At 39.9% G+C, this 22,220-nt stretch overlaps 1 protein-coding gene across 7 annotated transcripts in view; it reads left to right on the top strand.

Moving 5' to 3' along the window:
* The window catches only part of CACNA2D3 (calcium voltage-gated channel auxiliary subunit alpha2delta 3), a 702,225-nt gene that overhangs the window by 2,598 nt on the left and 677,407 nt on the right, over window positions 1–22,220 (top strand). The window lies entirely within an intron of this gene.

The raw sequence follows: 22,220 nt of genomic DNA, 5'->3' as shown, positions 1-22,220 counted from the left end.
TTTAAGTCTACATAATTCTGAAGAGTAATGAGAACACAGAATCGATTATAAGACTTTAATATAAAGTTGCACAGTTCAGTTAGAATAGATGCATCTTCTGATAAAAGTTCCATATTGAGAACTTGTTTTTATAGTGGTCGATTAATTAAAAATTATGAGAGAGAGGTTAAAAGACTTCGGTATTGCAGTTGTGCAACATTTAATATATGATCCTCAAAGCATGATATTGAAATCCAATAATTTCCCGTATATGAATGCCAATTAATCAGGTAACTTTTTTCAAACAGGACTTTAGTCCAAAGTAACTTGTTATGTATGCTGTGTGGTAATTGTTTATGGTGCATATTTTGAAAGTATTTATATCCTTTGGAAATTTATGCAACAGACAGTATGTCTTACATTGGTGATTCAAAAAGTTTATGCTAAAATTAAAATTGCAGCAATATCTGATTTATTAAAGATATGTAAGAGTACTTACTGTATAAGGAATTGATGTTTTCAATATTGTTGTTTCCAGTATTGCAAAAATTGAGTTTAAGTTTATATAGATCTTAAGAACAAAAGTATTTGGTGTCTTAGTGCTTCTCAAGGTCATTACATTGTCTGAATGTAGCATTTTCGGTATACAGTTATTTTAATCTAACCTTTCAGACCCTCTACATTCATTGTAGTCCTACTTCATATTTTATACATACTTTAAACACTTCTTTGTCTAGTTTGTGCCATCATGCTTTCTGCATAAACTGTTTTGTAATCAGGAAACACAATAACATTACCTTTTTGAACTGCTGACCAGTATCTAATCAAAACATATTCCATGTTTTGGAAATGATCTAATGTTGTTCAAATATGTTAATTTTTAATTGAGCATTACCAGATATGTCCTTTTAGTTAATATGGTCTTATTTAACTTTGTCCACAAGTGTAAACCTCTGTGCGCACACACATGATTTTCAAAGTTTATCTACTGAAGATAAACTGTCCAATGTTTGATTGCAAAATTCAGAACACATTTTGATTCTCAAAGCTGTTAAGACCATAGTCAGTATAGATCCTTAATCATTCTTCTCTTCTTCACTTAGATACTGATATGACCACTTCTGTAATAATGTATTTTCCTTTGTTCCTCTCCCTCCCCCCTCGCAAAGTAGTAAGAATTCTTTCTGTTGGTGGTTATGCTATAGGTGACTGGAAGCTACCTCAATGCTCATTTTACCTTTGCATCAGCATCCTTTCTAATTTACCAGCAAATCTGTTTCTGTTGTTTCACAGCCTGACCATTGTGGGTTTATTCCTTGATATTTGTTTTTAATTTCTTGCCTTTTTGCCTTATAATATAATAGGTATTTAGGGCTGTATTGCAGACAGTAGGATTTCATTTCCCACCAGCATCTTGGTCGCCATAATTGCATTTTAATTTTATTTCTAATTCCGTTTGGGACCTGTTCTCTGAAACTTTGCATTTCTCTACATTGATGGTAGTGGATGAGCCAGGATGGTAGAATGCTTTTACAGGTATTCTTCTGTAACGTTTTATACTTCCGCTTTCTTCAATTTGTGCAAATCAACACATACCAACCTTGAAGATTTTAAAAGTATAAATGCAAATAATTTTCAGTGCACGTAAGTCAGTGGTGGAATAAATCACAACATTTGATGAAGTGCTAATACATCAGTGTCCCAAACATGAACATTTTTTCAAGTGTCCAACAACTTAAGGATCTGTTTAGAATTTATTCTGACAGAATTGGGTTTCTAGAGTTAGTACATTTTAAAATAAGGTTGTGAGTTTACATGAATTGTTGATCATATCTGTGGATGAAACAATACCTTCCGATTAGGAATATAAAATATTAGCAGATGGAGTTATAAAGCACCTATAAAGGCACTATAGCTGATTGGTATCGATTTCTAAGTTGCAAAGTATTCTGAAGTCTTTTTCATATTAATTTTTCACTTAAAGGTTATTCAGTTAATTTTGTCTTAATGTGGAATAAGCAAAGTTATTTCACAGGAATAAATTTGAAATTGAGACTATATTTAGACATGGTGCTTCTCGACTATTTTATGTATTGAGGCTCAAATGACAACTTGCTAAATTAAATTTGAATATGGAAGTTAAATAGGTTAATCTCTAAGGCCAAACTTCACAAAGATATTTACAATTAATAGTTAGTAATTATTCTGAAGTATTGTTACTTTAAGCGTTACCGTTTTGAATTTTTGGTAGCAACTTGCATAGAAGTGATGGTTATTCATCATTCTGAAGCAATCTCTACGTAAATATACATTTGTGCTTACAACTATATAACCAAGTTGAAATATCTCTAGATGGGGCATTTCAGCATTCTGTTGTTGCTATTTCTATAGTCTGGTTATATTGTTATGCCCTTATAAAAATATGGGGCAGATGATGATGATTTCTTCCAGATTCTGCTCTAGATGAAATTCAGACTGTTCATATATGTTTAACTTGCAGAATTCAAGACTAGCCGCTTTTTAAACAAATTACCTTTTTTATGAATACAATTGATTTTTATACTGCATTATTTTATCTTTAAAGCAAATTAACACTACTGTGTATTCAGAACACCCAACTGAGAAAACAGAATATTGTTGCTTAGATGTTTCTAATTTAGGGACAGTTTGTCATGTTGATTTGGCATCATAAAAGAAACTGTCTGCATGCTGCTGCAGAGACACACATACTCTTCAACTAGTTAGCAGATACTGCTGGGTCCTAGGATTCGGTTCAAATTAATTAACTGTCCTGTGTGATATGTGCTGGTTGGGTTGTGGGGGCAAGGGAGAAACACTATTGTTTCCCTTATACTTTCAGAAAGCCTTAGCTTCACTTTTCATCTTGACATGCTTTTAAAAGGCCATATCTCTATAATATTGTGATTATGGCTAGTTAGAACTGCAACAGATATGCTAGCATAGTCTGCTAGAATAGCCAGAATTTTTACCTACAGGATTCAAATCAGGATTTAAATGCAGTGGAGATGCTTATTTAACCTGCTGTAATAAGAATTCTGGAAGAGCTTTGTTTGGAAACACGGCTGTTCCCATTTTAAAGTTCACAGTAATAAAGGTTTCCAATTTAATACTGTTGCAGCAGAATGGTGGTAATGAAACACAGGTGATGCACCTTCCTTTAATGTTAAAAATAATTGGGCTTTACGCAGTAAAGCTCTTCAAGCTCCTATAGAGCTGCTGGTTCTTTAGCCTGGTTTGTGCTTTCTCAGGTTTCTATTGGGGAGTCATTTTTTTCATACACAGCGCACTGACATTCCTTTCTTGAGGCCAGAATTGGCAATATTCCATTTAATCAGTTGATATAGGGGCAATATAAAAACATCCATTTATTTATCAGCACTTGCTATTTAGGTTTCTTGCTAAACACAAGTTTATCCAAAGCTTTCTTTTTCTTATAGAAGGTGTTAAACTGAACCTTCACTATTTACTTAACCACCTATTATCTTAAATTCTAACCGTGTGTATTGTATGAATATGTCAACCGCTTACTTCAAGTGCTTCCGTATAGTGGAGCCTCCCAAATCACTGCATTTTCTCAAAGCATTTTTTCCAGTCAACGTAACATTCCCTTTTTTAAAGTTTTAATTGCATTTTATTTTCCTGAATAGATTTGGTGCTCTATCTTCTTAGCTTCTTACAACTATGGAAATGTCAGTGCAACATTATTATAACAGGGTGATTTAGATCAATTAGTATTCAGCTGGTGCATCTGACTCATGCAGTACATCTATCTTTAGTTTTAAAACACATAATGGTGACAAAGTTCACTTTATATTGATTCAGAGAAATTTAGTCCAATCATCTTGACATTTAATTGCATTTCTTACCCCCCCCTCCCCATGCAGCTCACTTTTTAAAAACCTTGATTTTATTATTTTAATTCAAGGTAATATGAATACTGTTGTCTGTATTGGGGTATGGGTCGGTAATATTGCTGATAGCGCAAATTAAAGCAAAGGCATAAATGATTGTCTTGTTGGACACTGGCTTTACATTTTATGCCAGTTTTGATTATTAATTTTGACCTTGCAAAGAAGCAATACTCTATTGAGTCTTCTTAGTAAGAAATGAATAATATAAAAAATAATGTTAGGAGTAAATATGCTTGTGATTTAAAAAAAGGTAAGTTTTATTAATCATATCGTACCAACATCACATTAAGTAAATTATAATTATATAGCTTCAAGTTTGTGCTCAGCAAAACTTCTGGGTGTCTCATACAATTAAATAAAAATTGTCATTACAAAATGATAGAGAGATACATGCAAGGATATAAAAACACTTTAATCCTAGATTTTTGCTTGAGTCATTTTAAGAAATTGCCTTTTTTTTTTTTGTATGCATCACTTGTTGTTCCATCTCCTTTTAATCTGTGCATTTATTTGAGCCACATACCCCAGAAAGCTACTCTCCACACCAAACTGATTACCAAGCATTTAATGAGCTTGGATATTACAAAGAGACATAAAAGTGAATTCCCTTGGAAGGATGCTTTTTGTTTCCCTTTCCTCAAGAAAAAACCCAGAGATGCTTATGCAGTCTACTGCACTGAAGCTGTAGCACACCGTAAAAATTTTCAGAAAAGGTCCTTATTTAATATCAGTTATGGATCTAGTTGTAATATATGGATACACTCTCACTTTCCATAGCTCGATGTATTCTCCTCAGTCAGACAGAGGATTCTCTTCCCTTTTTTGGGGTGAAAACCTGGTTCCACTGAAGTAAATACAAAACTCTCATTACCTTCAGCAGAGCTACAATTACACCCTGAGTGTTTAGCCTCCCTAACCGACAGCTCTGGAATGTGAACCATAGCTTAAGGTTTGTAATGATCTACCATATAGTCTATTTTTGCCTGAGTCTCATAGTGATTTTTAACATCTTTTTTTAACTTAAAAGAAAATGTCATTTCAAGCCATACTGCATTCCCTGCTTATTCACATCAGTGCCGTCTGCATCTGTATAGGTTTTGCAAGCACAGAATGATTCCATTGCTTTTTATTATTAAAGGTGAAAGTGTTCTGCTGTTGATATACCATGGAAATATGAGATGGTTTCAGTAAGTTTACAGTACATGCATTGTACTTTGAACAGTGTCTTTTAATATGGAAATTTTTGAGTGGACAGTCCAACTGGAAAACATTAGCTCTTGAAAGGAAATGAATGCTAATTTCCTCACTTAATGCATTTATGGTTGTTTTGTTTTCACATCCTGTATTGGAAAATGCTAACATTTCAAGGTTAAAAGAGCCAGTCTCCATGCAAATTACTTTGACAGTGACGGCAGGTAGAGCCATGAACAGATGCCGCATTGTAATAGTGATTCACTTTTAAGCAACTGCTAATCAATACTCTACACTTGCAAATGTCATTACCATTCTATAGGGTATGATACTTTAAAATAATAATAAATGATTAACATATTGTAGAACACAGACATTATGTACTGATGGGAAGAATTATACTCTAGGTTGCTATAGAAATTTCACCAAAAGGCCTGCATAAAATGTTATGATTGCTACTACATGCACTTACAAGGCCCCATCACCATAGTAGCTGTGAGCACTTTACATAGTTTAGATTATATATAATTTTTCCAAAATATAGTGGCTATTTTCTGTGACCCACTTTGGCATGTAGCCACCTACTCTGAAAATACCAAGCACGGTGAATTTCAGTCTAAATGCCAAGTCTGCAGTTGGTAGAAAGCCTGAGCAAAAAGATGCGTCTTACTTTGTTCTAAGAGCATCAGGGACCCAGATCGATTTCCAGAAGGAATGGACTCGGACGAGCCCCTCTGCAAACAGCCAACCCCCAGATCTCAGTGACCCATCTTTGGATGGACAGACAGTGCATTGCTTCTGAGTGCAGGTGTCATGACACTGCATGAGGAAAGATACTTTTTAAGCCTACATCTAGACGTATTGGTAGCAACTAGCATCTCAAATTTGCAGCCAGTTCAGTGAATTGACAGCCAGTGCAGGCTCTATAGAACACAGGTGTGATATGATCTCCTAAATCTGTCGTGTTTAAGAGGCAGGTAACTGCATGCTGTGTTAGGTGGAGCTCCTGCCTGGCCTTCAGTGGAAGCCCCAGACAGAGCACAGTGTGGGAAGTCTAAGCTTGAGGTGACCAAAGGAATTGGTAATCATGGCAAGGTCCACATTTGAGAGGAAAATATGTAATCTCTTAGCCGGCCAAAAGGAAACTACTATAAATTTGTTCATAAGAGATTCCCCCTCCCCCTTTTTAATCATACTGTTGCTATTTGGGAATGCAGGAGCACAGATGAGCCTACAGTAAGGTCACATGACTGTGTCCCAAGAATCTCTGAATGCTTTCTGGCAAGGGAGTACAGAGGGGTTACAGGAAGCTTCCGAGTCTGGTATATACATTCTAGTTCACCAAAGAGTGTTTCCCAGTGGTCCTCAGTAGCACCATGAAATGCATGTACAGATGTTGTGTAAGGAGCTGTGTACACTGAAAATGTTTTTAAAATCTGTGTCTAGGGGTTGGTCATCAGCAAAGATGAAAAACCAGTTAGTCAGAGAACAGGTCTTTACCCATCTATCTGTTTATATGTAAATTGAGTATTGTCTTGTTCACAGTGGGACTCCTGTCACCAGTCTGGATGGAAAGCAACTGAAGGATTGTAAAAATTTCAGGAAGGAGTTTATAGGAAGAGAACAGCAGCTGGGGGAGAGAAACTTAACTTGAGGTGGACTTCAAAGGGTTTGCTTTGCTATTTTTGGGGGGCAAAGAAGACACCTGGGCATCCCTGACCAAGGAAGTAAATGGACAGTGGATTTCATGAAAGTGGGATCTCAACCAGGCTTGAAAATGCTGGGAGAGAGAAGCTTCTTTAGACTAGGAACTAGAGGGTTACGATTTTTTTTATATGTAACCATTCGTTTCCAATACTATCACTTGATAGTAAACTTATTCTTGTTTTCACCATAAATATATCTAAGCGCTGCTGTGGTAAGCAAAGTGATGGTCCTGAATTGAATCTTACAAGTTGGGGCATATTGTTCCTTTGGGAACAGCAGGCATGGTAATTCTGTGAGTGTTCAGTGAGTGCAAGGGAATGCTCGGAGTATTCAAGGGTTGGTGTGTGCCTATTGTTACCTGTACAGAGAATAAAATGTCTACAACGGCTTGGAAGATTGTGCTGCCAGAAGCTCATGGCTTCAGGGAGCTGATCCACAGCCGGCACAGACAAGACTGTTTACGCGCTAAGGGCAGGTGGTGGTGAAGTGCCTCACAATCCTGGTACTCCTGGGGAGTGTCACAACCACCCTTTGTTTGTATATTAGCAGAGGCCTTTAGTCAAGAAGGTAGTTGTCATAGTTACAGGGATGCTTGTACTGCTGTCACCTCTTTGGTCTCTGAGTGCACCCTGAACCTCCTGCCCCAGGTCAGAACCTCCTCCTGCGCCCCAATCCCTACCACAGCCCTGAGCCCCTTCCTGCACTTCAAACCCCTTGGCCCCAGCCTGGAGCTTCCTCCTGTATGCCAAACCCCTCATTTCTGGCCCCAGCCCAGAGCCCGCACCCCCAGCTGGAGCCCTCGCCCCTCCTGCACCCCAACCCCCTACCCGAGCCCACTGAAAGTGAGTGAGGGTGGGGAAGAGTGAGTGATGGGGGGGGGAGAGGGCGGCGGCTCAGAAGGGGTGCGCGGGTCTGGGGGCAAGGGGCAGAGCAATGACGTTCAATTTTGTGCAATTAGAAAGTTGGCAACCCTATTTGTAGGGTTCTGGCGTGTCTCTACTCGCTTTAGTCGTGCCTCATCACCTACACTTCTGTTTTATATCTGTGCTAGCTCGGCATGCAGTGTCTATACTCTACACCAGGGGTGGGTAAAATATGGCCCATGGGCCGGACCTGGCCCATCTAACGTTTGTCAGCCCACCAGGCTCTTTGGCTGTCCCCTTGTGATTGGCAGGCCGGTAAAAGTCCCAGAGCGGGGTACTCAGGCAGGCTACCTGCGTGCCGTGGCCCCTCGCTGCTCCTGGAACCGGCCAGGTGCTGCTGGCATGTCTCTGCGCACCCTTGGTGGTGGTGGGGGAGGCGGGTCCGTGCACTGCCCCCTCCCACAGCACCAGCCAATGGGAGCTGCAGGGGTGGTGCATGCGGGCACGGACACCCACTACACCCTCCCCATAAGGGCGTGCAGAGACGTGCCAGCAGCAGCCGGCCACAGCTGCTTCTAGGAGCAGCATGGGGCCACAGCATGCGGGCAGCCTGCCTGAGCCCTGCTGCGCCACCGGCCGGGAGCCACCTGTGTGGTAAGTGCCTCCTGGCCAGAGCCTGCACCTCGCACCCCGTCCCACACTCCAACCCTCTGCCCCAGGTCAGAACCCCCTTCTGCACTCAATCTCCCTACCAAACCCTGCACCCCCTCCTGAACCCCAATCCCCTGCCCCAGCTTGGAGCCCCCTCCTGCACCAGACTCCCTCCTAGAGCCCTCACCCTCTCCTGCATCCCAACACTCTGTACCAGCCCGGAGCACCCTCCTGCACCCAAACTCCCTCCCAGATCCCACACCCCCGCCTTTAATATAGTAGAAATGTGTGGCCCATGATGACTTACCAAAATTCATGGAGTGGTCCCCCTGCAAAAATTATTGCCGACCCCTGCAAGTGTAGACCTACCCTGAAGTCCCACTATCTCATGTTAGTAACCTAGGCAGATCTAGCTTCTCCGGGCATCTCCAACAGGTTCCAGTGTTGAAGTCTGTTTCCCCCTTAGTACTCCCTCCAGCTGAAAGAGTGCTCTTTTAAAACCCTATTGGAGTTCTTTATTCCGTGGTATTTGGTGGCTCCGGGCTGTTTCTGGTCAAACAGATGATGATTCTTGCCAGCTTTGTAGGCTGGCAAGAATCATCAAACCGAATAGCCTGCATTGTCCCTTACCATCTCATAAGTGATTGCTGATAGGTGACTATCTTGAACCATTCTTTTCCTTCCTGCCTGTGTTCTAGACAGACCCATATTAAGTTGAACCAATATATTCATGCAGTGAAAGCTATCCCAATAACCAGACCAACACATAATATTGTTGAACATTGAGATGTCCTGGAGGCACTTAGAGTGAGTAGTCATCACCTTATTCCTTGGACGAGATTAATGACCCCTTTGTGATGCATCTTACTTCAGTAAAAGTCATAAGGATAGGCTATTCCTGTGTTCCACAGCAGAGCACACAACACTGTTACTAATCTGAACTAGCCTGGGCATATGATTTTGAAAAAGTCCATGTGGATAATTCCATCTTCCTACATGTGATGGCCCTAAAGCACTCTGAACCATATACATATGGTTGTAAAAGATGTTTTTCCTTTTTGAATAAATTTTTAGTAGTTTCCTTTTTGGCAGAAGTTTTCTTAAAACCCCTCGTAAAAAGGGTTTCCCTTGATGGAGCTCTGGAAAGGTGAGTTTGACAGACTCCCCTGAAGCGTATGTATATAGTGGAGTACACGCCATATTAGCACTATTCTTCTGTAATGTCTAAGTAGCTTCTACTCTTATTGTTCTTCAGATTATCCCGATGAATATGAAACTTGATTAGAATCTAAGTCATAATCAGGATTTGTGTGTGCTTTCAGTCAGGGTGGAAGTCTCAATTTAATCCTGAATTTCTACATAAAAGTGTGGGTTGTTATAATCTTAAAACATATTCTTCACAACTCAGAAATAGATGTAGGTTTCATTTTTAGAAGGCACACACTATACATTTTTAAAGTGATTTATTCTGAAAACTTTTCAGATTAGTTTTACAGCTATGTCAGAAAATGAATGATTGTTTATTTCAATTACCAAAGGTAATTGAAGCAAATATTTATGAAGTCATAAATAAAGGTGAACTATCTCCAGTTCAACAGGTTAATCATTAATATTTGGAGGATTTTCTTGCCATGCTGTATTAGGAGGAGAACCTCACCAGACAGACATTTAAATTGTTTTATTTAACTAAAACAACAACGTTATGTATTCTGGATTTTTTTTCTTCAACAGCAAACATATTATAATTTAACAAAACAAGCATAAATTTTTGAATTTAGTTAAACATTCAAGTTTTTTAAAATCAGGTTTGTTTTAGTTAAAATTGTTAACTAAAATAGTTAATGAAATATTTTTTTAAAAAAAAAACAACCCAAAATTAAATAGACTATGTCAGCCAGGTCAACATGAGAAACTTAAAATATTAGCTTCTGCCGCTAACTCAGTTGTCTTCACTTTCATTTTCCTGTTTGTTCATAATCTGGAAAAGAAAAACAAGCTTTCCTGCTTTTTCAGGTCCCAAACGATTTCTCAATTTGGAATGAATTAGTCCAAAGGAAGAAAATATTCTTTCTACACCGGCAGAAGAAGCTACTTAAAAGTGAGATCATCACTTCAGAAATCTCCGAATCCAAGTGCTTAAGTGACTTCCACCAGTTCACTGGTGTGACTTTCTTTAAAACATCATCAGCAAACACATATTTCTTGAATGTTTCATATTCCCAGACTGGGTCTCTTTTACGGCCTGCTGCCATTATAGGTTTTCTGTTCTAGAGAGAATGGTATGGTAGATCTCAAATCAATGAAGGCTAAACTCAGAAAGACCTCAAGACTTCTGGAATATGCTGCTCAAACAGTTTCACTTTTGTTTCTACTGCCTGTTCCTCCCTTCTCACATTTATCTCCTGACTTCTTCTCCTTGTCCAGATCTATTCCGCCCCCAACAATCTGCTATTCATTGAACTTTTTGAAACTTTGCACTTTTAGAGAGAGGTAAGGGATTGACTCGGTGTACACAAATTTGCGAGGGACAGTAGGGTTGAGGTCTGTTGTTTCTCACCTCTTATTTATTTTATTTATTTCATTTATTTATTTATTTTTATTTTTATTTAAAACCATTTTTTCTGTTAACAAGCATGTTATCTCTGGAGACACAAATCCACAGTCTGAGAACTGCAAAACGAAGCATCTCTGATGTTATCTTCCAGACTGAGCACTGAGTCCCATTGGGTAGATAGAAAGATTAACCTAAATCTATACAGAAGCCCTTCCAACCCCATAAGATTGGGTCCCTAATCCATGAACTATTGGAACTCATTTACAAAACTTTTCTTAAACATGAATATATTGTGTCATAATTTATAATCCCTATTCCATGATGAAAAGGAGTACTTGTGGCACCTTAGAGACTAACGAATTTATCTGAGCATAAGCTTTCGTGAGCTACAGCTCACTTCATCAGGTGCATTCAGTGGAAAGCTGTAGCTCACGAAAGCTTATGCTCAAATAAATTTGTTAGTCTCTAAGGTGCCACAAGTACTCCTTTTCTTTTTGCGAATACAGACTAACACGGCTGCTACTCGGAAACCTGTATTCCATGAGATCTTTGAGCTATAATGTATCTTAATTAAAACTCTCTTTAGATGGGATTTTTTTTGATAAAATGCTTTTGGAGGAAAAAAAACTGTTTAAATAAACCATTTTAAATTAAAAACAAAACATTGACTTTTATCCATCCTGCTTTCGTTACTAATAACTAGGCAGCCTAGTTATGAAAAAGTTGCATCTCATGCTTAACTCCACTGATTCACTTTCATAACAAAACTGACTGAACCTTTCTTAAGATTTACAAACCTTGAGAGAGTTATTTTTTTCACTTGTTTTATAGCTGGAATTAGAACTGGAACTTCTGAAGTTACAAGAAAGCTTTTCTGCGGATATTTCCGTTGTGTTGCAAGGATGACAATACAGAATTTTCTCATTATATTTTAGACAGATTCAATTTGATTATACTTAGGAAAAGCAACCAAAATCTGAAATTCCAGTTTCTCAGCATTTTTCTACTCAACATCTTAGCCTTTTGGCAAAATTTTTGAAGTCCTAGTTATTTAGTGGCATTTGTAGCTCTAAATATAGAAAACTTGATGGTCTTTACTAATTTTGCTTTGTCCTTTAACTTGTATTAAGCTCTGTGAACAGACATTTAATTTTTTAAATTTAAATTTGTCAAAGTATTAGCCAGATTTTAAATAAATTAAAAAAAGAATACAGATGCTGATTCAATTGCACATTAATATATTCTGCAGTTGTATCAGGACACAAAGGAAAATGAGAATTCTTTCTTCTGCTATTCTGCTTCTTTTCCCTTGATACATTCTGTCCTTGTTTACCTTGCTACCTTTGTGTGTGCCTGCTGTCTTTACTCATTTTTTTTAACAGTTTGCGTTAGCTTTCTGTTACCGACTGCCCCATGCATGTTGTCTTGTTTTGTTAGAGCGGTGTTGTAAACCCATTTTCCCATTGGGGCAATGCTTTTTTAATAGTAACCTAGATGGTTTCAGTAGATTACTTTAGAAATCATTATGGGGTTGTAAAGATGGTGGTGAAAACCTCATGTTTTTACAGTTTCAGAATGATTGTACAATTTCTGGAATACAGAGCATGCCCTACCTTTCCATCACCCGTACTGTACTATACCAGGCATTTAATTGGTTCCCGGGTGGGTGTTACAGGGCTCCTACTGTATTTCCTGTAACTTGGGGTAGGCTTATCTTCAGCCTACCCCTCTGGACTGCAGCTCACTCTCAGTCCTACTGCCCTCCTACCACCCTGTAAGGGGGACAGCAGTTACAGAAGGGTGGGGACCTCCCATGAGCCTAAAGCAAAATCCCAGGTATTCTACCTGTATTAACTGTTCATTTTATCCTTTTAATCACACTGGAAACTGGCCACAAGTTGCAACTATGGTAATTAACAAATCCACCAAGTTACCTCTGTTAGCAGTACTAAGTGCATTTGTACTTAACCCACTGCGGCTTGAAGGTGCTGTGAGGAAGGGGAAGAATTGCCTTGTCCTCTGCTAATTGGCCCATGGGAGAGAGAAGTTCCTTCCTGTCCATCAAATGGCTGATCAGCTAGACACACAGCATCTATCAGGCTGGATTCCTGTTCCAAGTTCAGAGTGGTTAGGGTGGGGCTGCTGGAACAGAGTGGAAAGAAGCTCCATGTGGCCCCTGTTCTGGGTGAAATCCAGGGAGCCAGGGAATACTGGCCTTCAGCCCCTCTCCTACCCAACTGGCCAAGGGGTGCCAGAGACTCCATGGCTGGGAAGGAGCTACCTGGTGTCCCTCAGCAAGTGCCTTCCTTGATGTGGGGACTGTCCCTTTTCACCACCAGCACTATCAAGTTCCCCCCACCCACTGAGGCAGGTGAGTGGCATTTCTCTTACCACATCTACCATTGTTGTTCATAGTAGCAAAGTATCCATCACAACTACCTGAAGCCCACCGAGGTACAAGCAGATTTGCTCCAAAATCATAAATCAGCAAAGTTTCAATTGAACCTGGGCCCAGATTATCCAAAAAGTTCATAAAGCTGGTTTGAATTCCATATTTTAATAACTTATTCCAAAACTATTAAACCCTTCTGGATTACCCTGGCACATTCTAATATATTTACCCCTAAAACTGTAACGTAATTAAATGAAAAAGTATTTTAAAGATGGCTTCATATTTACTTAGTTTTTCCCCCTTGTATATTTTAAATATTGGAGAGATTATTGTTCTTCCCAGCTCTGCATAATTTAGTCTTTTCACCCTATGGGGATCCTATTTAGAGTGTTAGAATTATGTTTGTCTTTAAATATTTGGTTCAGTGAAAGTGAGGTCCACAAGGTAGCTGTGATAAATGAAGGTAGGGGGGTAGCTTCCTTTTATGGAGCCAGCCAGCCAGTTAGCTATAAAATCTCTCTTAGTAGCTGTTCTCTACTTGCTTTACCAGAAAAGCGTTAAAAGTCTCACTGTGATACATACGTAAAAGGAAGTGAGTGGGCACATGGCCAAAAGAGCCAATGGGAAGGCTAGAACTTTTTAAAACTGAAACAAGACTCTCCTTTTGTCTGTCTTGTTGTTGTTCTTGGGGAGAGGCAGACAGGGCTGCAACTATGCTGTAAGAAGCTTGGGGCTAGGTATGAAAAATCATCAGTATCATACCTAGAAACTACTCATTTGAAATCCCAGATATGTAAGTAGATCAGGAAATGTCTAGGACAGAGATTGGCAACCTTTGGCACCCGGCTTGTCAGGGAAATCCACTGGTGGGCCGGGCCAGTTCGTTTACCTGTAGTGTCTGCAGGTTTGGCCGATTGCAGCTCCCACTGGCTGCGGTTTGCTGTTCCAGGCCAATGGGGGCTGTGGGAAGCGACGTCCAGCACATCGCTTGGCCCACGCCACTTCCCGCAGCCCCATTGGCCTGGATCGGTGAGCTGCAGCCAGTGGGAGCTTTGATCAACCAAACCTGCGGACTCTGCAGGTAAACAAACCGTCCTGGCTCACCAGCGGATTTCCCTGATGGGCCGCGTGCCGATCCCTGGCCTAGGAAGACACGATCTGGTTTCTCTTTTTATTTCTTTATGGCTTGTGGACTCCTCTGTGCTAACCCCAGATGCTTTTGTTTGCTTATAACCTTTTAAGCTGGACCTCAAGATGCTATTCTTGATGCTTAATCATTATAGTTGCCCTTTTTAAATCTAGCAATAGCCTAGGTTTCCCAGATGTATTTTCTTCCTTTTGTTTTTTTAATAAAGTTTACCTTTTTTAAAGAACAGAATTGGATTTTTGTGTTTGTGCACGTTTAATTAGCTAGTGGCAACAGCTGATTTCCTTTGTTTTTCTTTCTCAGCTCTTCCCCAGAAGTGGGGGGTGAAAGGGCTTGAGGGTACCCCACAGGAAGGAATTCCCAAGTGCGCCTTCCTGGGTTCTCAAAGAGGTTTTGCACTTGGGTGGTGGCAGCATTTACCAATCCAATGTCAGAGAAAAGCTGTAACCTTGGGAGTTTAATACAAGCCTGGAGTGGCCAGTATTAATTTTTAGAGTCCTTGTGGGCCCCCACCTTCTGCACTCAAAGTGCCAGAGAGGAGAATTAGCCTTGACAGTAGCGTTCAGAAAAACATGATCTCAAAGTTTGACAGGTGCATGTGAGTGGGAGAGACTGAAGCTGTATACAGAAAATATTCTGTGTACAGTGGTCGCACAGTCAAGAGATAATTTATCTATAATTAGGAATGAGTCAAGTGGGGTTGAAACTAGGCAAAACAAATTGAAAGTGTGAGTTTGTAAACTTAAGTGAAAGTTGAATGTTATTGGGTTTGGGTCTTTCTGAGGGGGAAAGGAGGAAGCGGAAAGGAGCAGAGGAAGAATCAAGTGGAAAAATAGTTGGGAAGTAAAGCAGAGCAAAGAATGGGAAATGAAAAAGAAATAGAGAGATGGTGTAAAATAGAGCAGGGACAAGAAAAACAATTATTAAAAACAAAGTATTCAATTGTGCTTAGAGGTCCTGATCAGAATGACGAGCCCATTGTGCTTAGCACTATACTCACACAGCAATTGACACACAGATTTCTAGAAAAGGATCTGTACATGGTGAGGGGAAAGAGGTGGAAAACCCATCTATGGAGAAAATATAGTCTAGAACAGTGGTTCCCAAACTAGGGATGCAGCTTGTTCAGGGAAAGACCCTGGTGGGCCGGGCCGGTTTGTTTACCTGCCCCGTCCGCAGGTTCAGTCGATCGCAGCTCCCAGTTGCCGCGGTTCACCATTCTCGGCCAATGGGAGCTGCAGGAAGTGGCACGGGCCGAGGGACGTGCTGGCTGCCACTTCCTGCAGCCCCCATCGGCCTGGAGCAGCGAACCGTGGCCACTGGGAGCTGTGATCGGCTGAACCTGCGGATGCTGCAAGTAAACAAACCGGCCTGGCCCACCAGGGGCTTTCCCTGAACAAGTGGTGCCCCTAGTTTGGGAACCACTGGTCTAGAAAGTAACCTCTTGTTCCGGACAGCTTTTGTGAAATTGTTTCTTTTCCCAATAAATAAGGCTTCACTTTAGCTAGAAAGGGGTGTGTGTGTGTGAGAGATTTGCAAACTTGAGATAATTTTGCAAACCTAGAACTGGGTTCATCCATCCCTGCAGTCAGTTGTTTTACAAACAGGGTATAGTAGGAATTAAATCCCTAGGAAGAAAGGGGTGAAACACTCCTTGCAAACAAATTGCTGTAAACACATTTAATACTAGTTAGAATTATTTTATAATACTATAATTAAAATCTCTTTATAGAGTTTTTACTTTACTTTTCACTTATGGTTAATTGTTATATATATTTATTTTTCTCCAAGGCAGTGGGAAGCTTTATGTAAAATGCTAAATTCATGCTTTTGTGATTCTTGTAGCTGATAAGTTTTCTCTCTCTCTCTCTCTCTCCTTATACTTGCATATTTCTGGTAGTATGTTTTCTTTTTTAATGGGAGCTCCATTGTGTTAGGCACTGTTTAAGCGTGTAATGAGAGAGTTCCTGACCTGGAGAGCTGGATATCTACATAGATAGCACAAACAAAGGGCAGGAGAAAGTAAGTATTGCTTCTCCATCTGTAAAATGGGATTAATAAGGCACGAAGACTTTGATTCAGCGAAGTACTTAAGCATGTGCTTAACCTTTAGATTTCATTGATTTAGAGTCCAAGTCCATAAGGGATCATTGTGATCATCTAGTCCAGGGGTTGGCAACCTATGGCATGCGTGCCAAAGATGGCACGCGAGCCGTTTTTTTTTTTTTTTTTTTTTGTTTTGGCACGCTGCTGCCTGCCGGGTCCCAGCTGCCGGCCCCGCTCAGCCCACTGCCAAACCCAGGCCGGCAGCGGGCTGAGCGGAGCCGGGGCCAGGACCCTGGCAGGCAGCAGCATGCCATTAAAAATCCTGCCTGCCCCGGCCTGCTCTTCTCCGCGCCTTCCCCAGCCCTCTGCCCTGACCCCTGCACCCCCACGACCCCAGCCCTGACTCCAGCCCCCCCCATATACCCAGCCCCCCCACACACCCCATGCCCTGACTCTTGCACCCCCCACATTCCCACCCCCACCCTGAGCAGCAAACGGGAGCTCCTGCACCCCTCGCACCAAATGGGAGCTGCCCACGTAAGCACTCCACACCCAAACCTCCTGCCCCAACCCTGAGCCCCCTCCCTCATTCTAGCTCCTGGCCAGACCCTGCACCCCAACCCGCAGCCTGCTCTTTTACCCCCCGCCCTGTGCTCAGTGCACTCCCACCCTCAGCTCAGTGCAGAGAGAGAGCTCAGCCTGCTGCCGGCCTAGGTGAACAGAACCCCAGGCTGGCAGCGGGCTGAGCGGGCCAGCGGCATAAGATCAGCATTTTAATTTAATTTTAAATGAAACTTCTTAAACACTTTGAAAACCTTGTTTACTTTACATACAACAATAGTTTAATTATATAATATATAGACTTATAGAGAGAGACTTTCTAAAAATGTTAAAATGAATTACTGGCATGCAAAACCTTAAATTAAAGTGAATAAATGAAAACTCGGCACACCACTTCTGAAAGGTTGCCAACCCCTGATCTAGTCTGACATCCCGTATAACACAGACCATAGGACTTCCCCAAAATAATTCCTGCAGCATATTTTTTTAGAAAAACATCCAATCTAGATTTTAAAATAGTCAGTGATGGAGAATCCACCACAACTCTTGTTAAATTGAACCATGGTTCATTAACCTCACCGTTAAAAATGTACGCTTTACTGCCAGTCTGAATTTGCCTTGCTGCAACTTTCAGCCATTTGTCTGCTAGATTGAAGCCTGTTTCTCCATGTAGATACTTATAGACTGTAATCAAGTCACCTCTTAACCTTTTTCTTTAGATACATAGATTGAGTTCCTTGAGTTTATCACAATAGGGCATGTTTTCTAATAATTTAATAATTTTTCATGGCTCTTCTCTGAATCATCTCCAGTTTATCAATATCCTTCCTGAATTACGGACACCAGAACTGGACAGTGTTCCAGTAGTAGTTGTACCAGTGTTAAGTACAGAGCGTAAAATAACTTCGCTACTCCTACCTAAGATTCCTGTTTTTGCATCCAAGGATTGTAGCAGCCTTTATGGCCAAAACATTGCACTAGGAACTCAGTCTTTTTCAGAGTCACTGTGTCCCAAGATATTGTTCCCGATCCTGTAATATTCTGTGTTCCTAGATGTATACATTCACAATTGGCCATATTAAGCCACATCTTGTTTGCTTGAGCCTAGTTTACCAAGTGATCCAGATAGCTCTGCATCAATGACCTGTCCCCTTCATTGTTTACCACTCCCCCAATTCTTGTCATCTGCAAACTTTGTCAGTGGTGATTTTCTTTTCTTTCAGGTCATTGATAAAAATATTAAATAGCGTAGGGCCAAGAACCAGTCCCTGCAGGAGCCCATTAGAAATATGCCATCTTAATGAAGATTCCCCACCTATATTTTGAGACCTATCAGTTACCCAGTTTTTAATCCATTTAACTTGTGCCATATTAATTTTATATTCTGTTTTTTTAATCAAATGTCATGTGGTACCAAGTTAAACATGCCTCACAGAAATCTTGTATATCACATCAACACTATTAATTTACTTAATGGGCCTTCAGTAAGTTGGGAGATCCTGATTCCATTGACTTATATAGGGACAGGATTTCACTTGTGGACTTTAGAATGTGTTTAAAGTTAGTCATATGCTTAAGTGCTTTGCTGAATCTGGGCTACAGAGGTTGTGACTTGAGCAAGGCCACACAAATTCTATTGCAGAGCCATAAATAGAACCCAGCTCTACTGAGTCCAAGTCAAGTACCTTCCTCTCAACAGAAGGTAAACAGTAGTATACAGTATTGATGCACCTGGCTTCTGCAGCTTTCTGGTGTAACAGACTGGAAATTCTGCAGCAGCCTCAATTAAATAAAAGAAATGGTGATTTTAATTTAATTAAATGTGAAAATGAATATTATACTCTGTTCACCATTATTACTTATTTTGATATTAATTTAAACTTATTTTATGCTGTTGCCAGTTTTCAATATGCAAAGGCTTTCTGCATCAACAATATATAACTCTACTATAAAAGTTGTAGCAAAGCTGGAGGTTGGGAGCATTTGGCACCTATCGAGGAGTGAGTGGTGGTGGGATAAACATAAGCTGGATATGTCTACTAAGATGTTAAGAAGTAACATAAATGTCAACATTTTGTTTTATTTTTAGGTTTCAGAGTAAACAATCAATTGAGGTGAATGGGGAAGTTAATGCTCCTCAGAGCTGCTATTTCAGTCAGTCTGTAGACTCCGGATGAAAACAATGCATCAGTTTACACCTGATTGACATTTTCAATGTTATTTTACAACTATGAATGCTAACAGTTCAAAATTTTTAAAGTTGGGTACCTACAGTCCATATTTAGGTACCTGAATAAGTGGTCTGAATTTCAGAATAGTTGAGCTCCTCCAACAATCACACTTATACAAATTTAAGCACCTTTGAACATTTTAGACTATGATTTTTCTTTTAAATGAAAGTTTAGCACAATTCTGTGGTGAAATGTGGAATGGACAGGGGTGGGGTGTGGATTCCTAGACAACTTCTGGATTGTTGCAATCACTGATATACTTTATTATTTTACCAGTTTTTTTATAAAATATGCTTGGAAAGTGAAATCCTCTTAGGATTAATGTGTATATTCTTCTATCCTATTTTTGCACAGAGAATTCAGGGAGATGCCATAACTCACCTATGCTTTTACTTTAAATTTGTACTGTAATTCATAAAGCTTGATGGAAGTTTGAAATATGAAGTGAGTACTCAGGCTCTTTGTTACAGTGCCATGTATATAACATCTCTTGTATTGTGCTTTGTTGAGGCAGAGGCTGGAAATACTGTAAAAGGCACAATATGGGTAAGAGCTAATAAATCTGTTGGATGCCGACAGTCCATGGCTGCAAGTCCTAACATAAAGCTTTACTCCTAGCCTCCTCCTAGTTTCCATTATCAGTGAAAATGTCTATTAATGTAGTAATATAGCATCATGTACAAACAGTGGTCATAGATCTTTGAACAGCTGTCATAAAATGATAGTCATTTGGCTTCAGGGATGGTACAGCTGAAGTTTGAATATTCTTGCTTTTCATCTTTGGTGTCTGGTAGCTATAAAATCTAATCTGTCGCAAACCTGAGCAGAGTGATCCACTACAAGCCAGGCTTTCATTCATATAGAATGTAGACTTTCTCTTTAAGAAAACTAACCACTAATTAAACCATATTAAGTGGCTTGACATGCAATCTAGCAGTGTAGTCAATGATCCAATATGAAAATACTGGCTAGAGTCAGTAGGGGAGGAAATTCACACTGTAAGATCCTGACTAAAGTTTGAAAATATCTTTGGATGCCACTGTAAAAAGTACTTTCAGGTAGCAGACTGGAGAAATAATTAGCATATAGTTGTATTCCTCTGCTTTAGGAGAGCAGACTGGATGTTTTCTCTTCCTTGTAGCAGTATATATAAACTTAGGTAGAAGCTCATTACCAGTTTGTATAGACAATTTAAACTGAAGAGAGCATGGAACAGCAGAGCGAGAAAGCCAACCCACAAATCATAACTGTACAGACTGAAGTTACTTAAACACTTCAGTTAACAAAGAAAATAAAATATATACTTAGGGTGAAATGAATGGGAAGCAACAGGGGCATAGAAAAGACAGATGAACTGCAAGGCAAAGAAAGGACCCCTACATTCCCATGACCCAAACTGAAAGGAGTTTTGTAGTCCAGGAAACCAACATGCTGCTCTTGAGACCCGGTAACTCCTGCTGAGAAAACCATTTCTCTAGGGGAAAATCTATACTGAAGCAGTAAGTACGAGAGGCTTTGTTTGACTGAAAGCCTGTACTGTAAACGAGGAATTACTATTTTGGGGAAGCAAGTCTGTATCGGAGCAGGAAATAGTGAAAACTAATATGGCAACTAGAATGATGGCATAATGTAGACTAGTACATGTGAGATATGGCCTGATCCCTGAGAAAGTATTAGTAGTAATGAAGAGAGAGTGGTGCTGAACTAATGAAATCTAGACAACCAAAAAAAAAGAGCAGTTGTGTTGGCAGTGGATATGGAAACCCAGAGACTGGCAAATCCTAAAGCAGAGGCTGTCTACTGACAGCACAGTAAACGTCCAACCCAAGTTGGAGATTAAAACACTGTTGCAACTTGTAACACCACAGCCTGTAAAAGACACCAGAAAAGCCCTGCTGACTTCAAATGGCGGTCTACGTTTACTTTTATCTAGATGTAATTCCCAGGGAGATCAAGCCTTGTGTTTTGCAAAAGCATGCATACAGCTAAAAAGACTAAATAGCAAGGAGATGTTTTTTTGTTTATTTGCAATGGTTTCTTATAGTTTTGCACAAGGTACTGAAATATTTGGGAGGTAAACATGGTGAGTGATAGGGCCTCAGAGTGAAAGAGTATCTGATGAATATAGTCTTTTTGCATCTGAAAATGATTTCTGAACAAATTTAGATTTTTAATATATTTATTTATTTGTCCGTATAAAAATAATTGGTGAAAGAACTTTAGCCTAGGGAATCTTCACAAAATGTTAAATTCAGCTAATCCTTTATTTGTTCATTATGTATAGTGGTATGATGGTCACCTGAGATGCATTATATTGTTTCTGTTCCTTGACTGGAATGTCTAAAGCAGGAGAATACCAAATAATTACCCCAAAACACTTGTTTTTGAGGTGACTACAGCTATTTCCCAAACGTTCATGCAAAAAAAAAAAATTGTACGAATGCTCATGAATAGAGAATGAAAAGGGCACAGAGTGTATGGCTTCTTTGGAACCTGAGCAAAGCATTTCAAATGTCATTTTGCAGCATCCCCCTAACTTGAGTAATTAACTGTCACCTAAAAATCAGCGCTGTCTCCTTTCATTCACCCGTATGCTTCCTGAATCACGAGTTTATTACACATGGTATTGGGTTTGAAAGTTGTTATATATTTTGGTGTGTTTTTTAAAAAGAAAAAAAACGTTTTAAAGAGGTAAAGTAGGGAGATAGTCTTCAAATTTATATGCAGCATGTAAGTGAAACTGTAGTCTCTCCAGACATCTAAAATTTAAAGGCCAAGATGGGTTTGTCAGGAAGTCTTTATTCTTTAAACTCCAGTGAACAGGCATGGGGATTAACTGCAGCCATAATTTATGCTCTGTTCCTGTCCAGTCTACAAAATGAACTCGGGGTTATGCTGTGTCAGTAGTTGGATAGGAGACTTCCAAGGAATATGTAGTTTACTAGTTGAAGTAGTAATGTGTATTC

This window comes from Chelonia mydas, chromosome 7 (assembly GCF_015237465.2).
Source record: "Chelonia mydas isolate rCheMyd1 chromosome 7, rCheMyd1.pri.v2, whole genome shotgun sequence".
NCBI lineage: Eukaryota > Metazoa > Chordata > Testudines > Cheloniidae > Chelonia > Chelonia mydas.
This window is presented reverse-complemented; position numbering and strand designations above follow the sequence as displayed.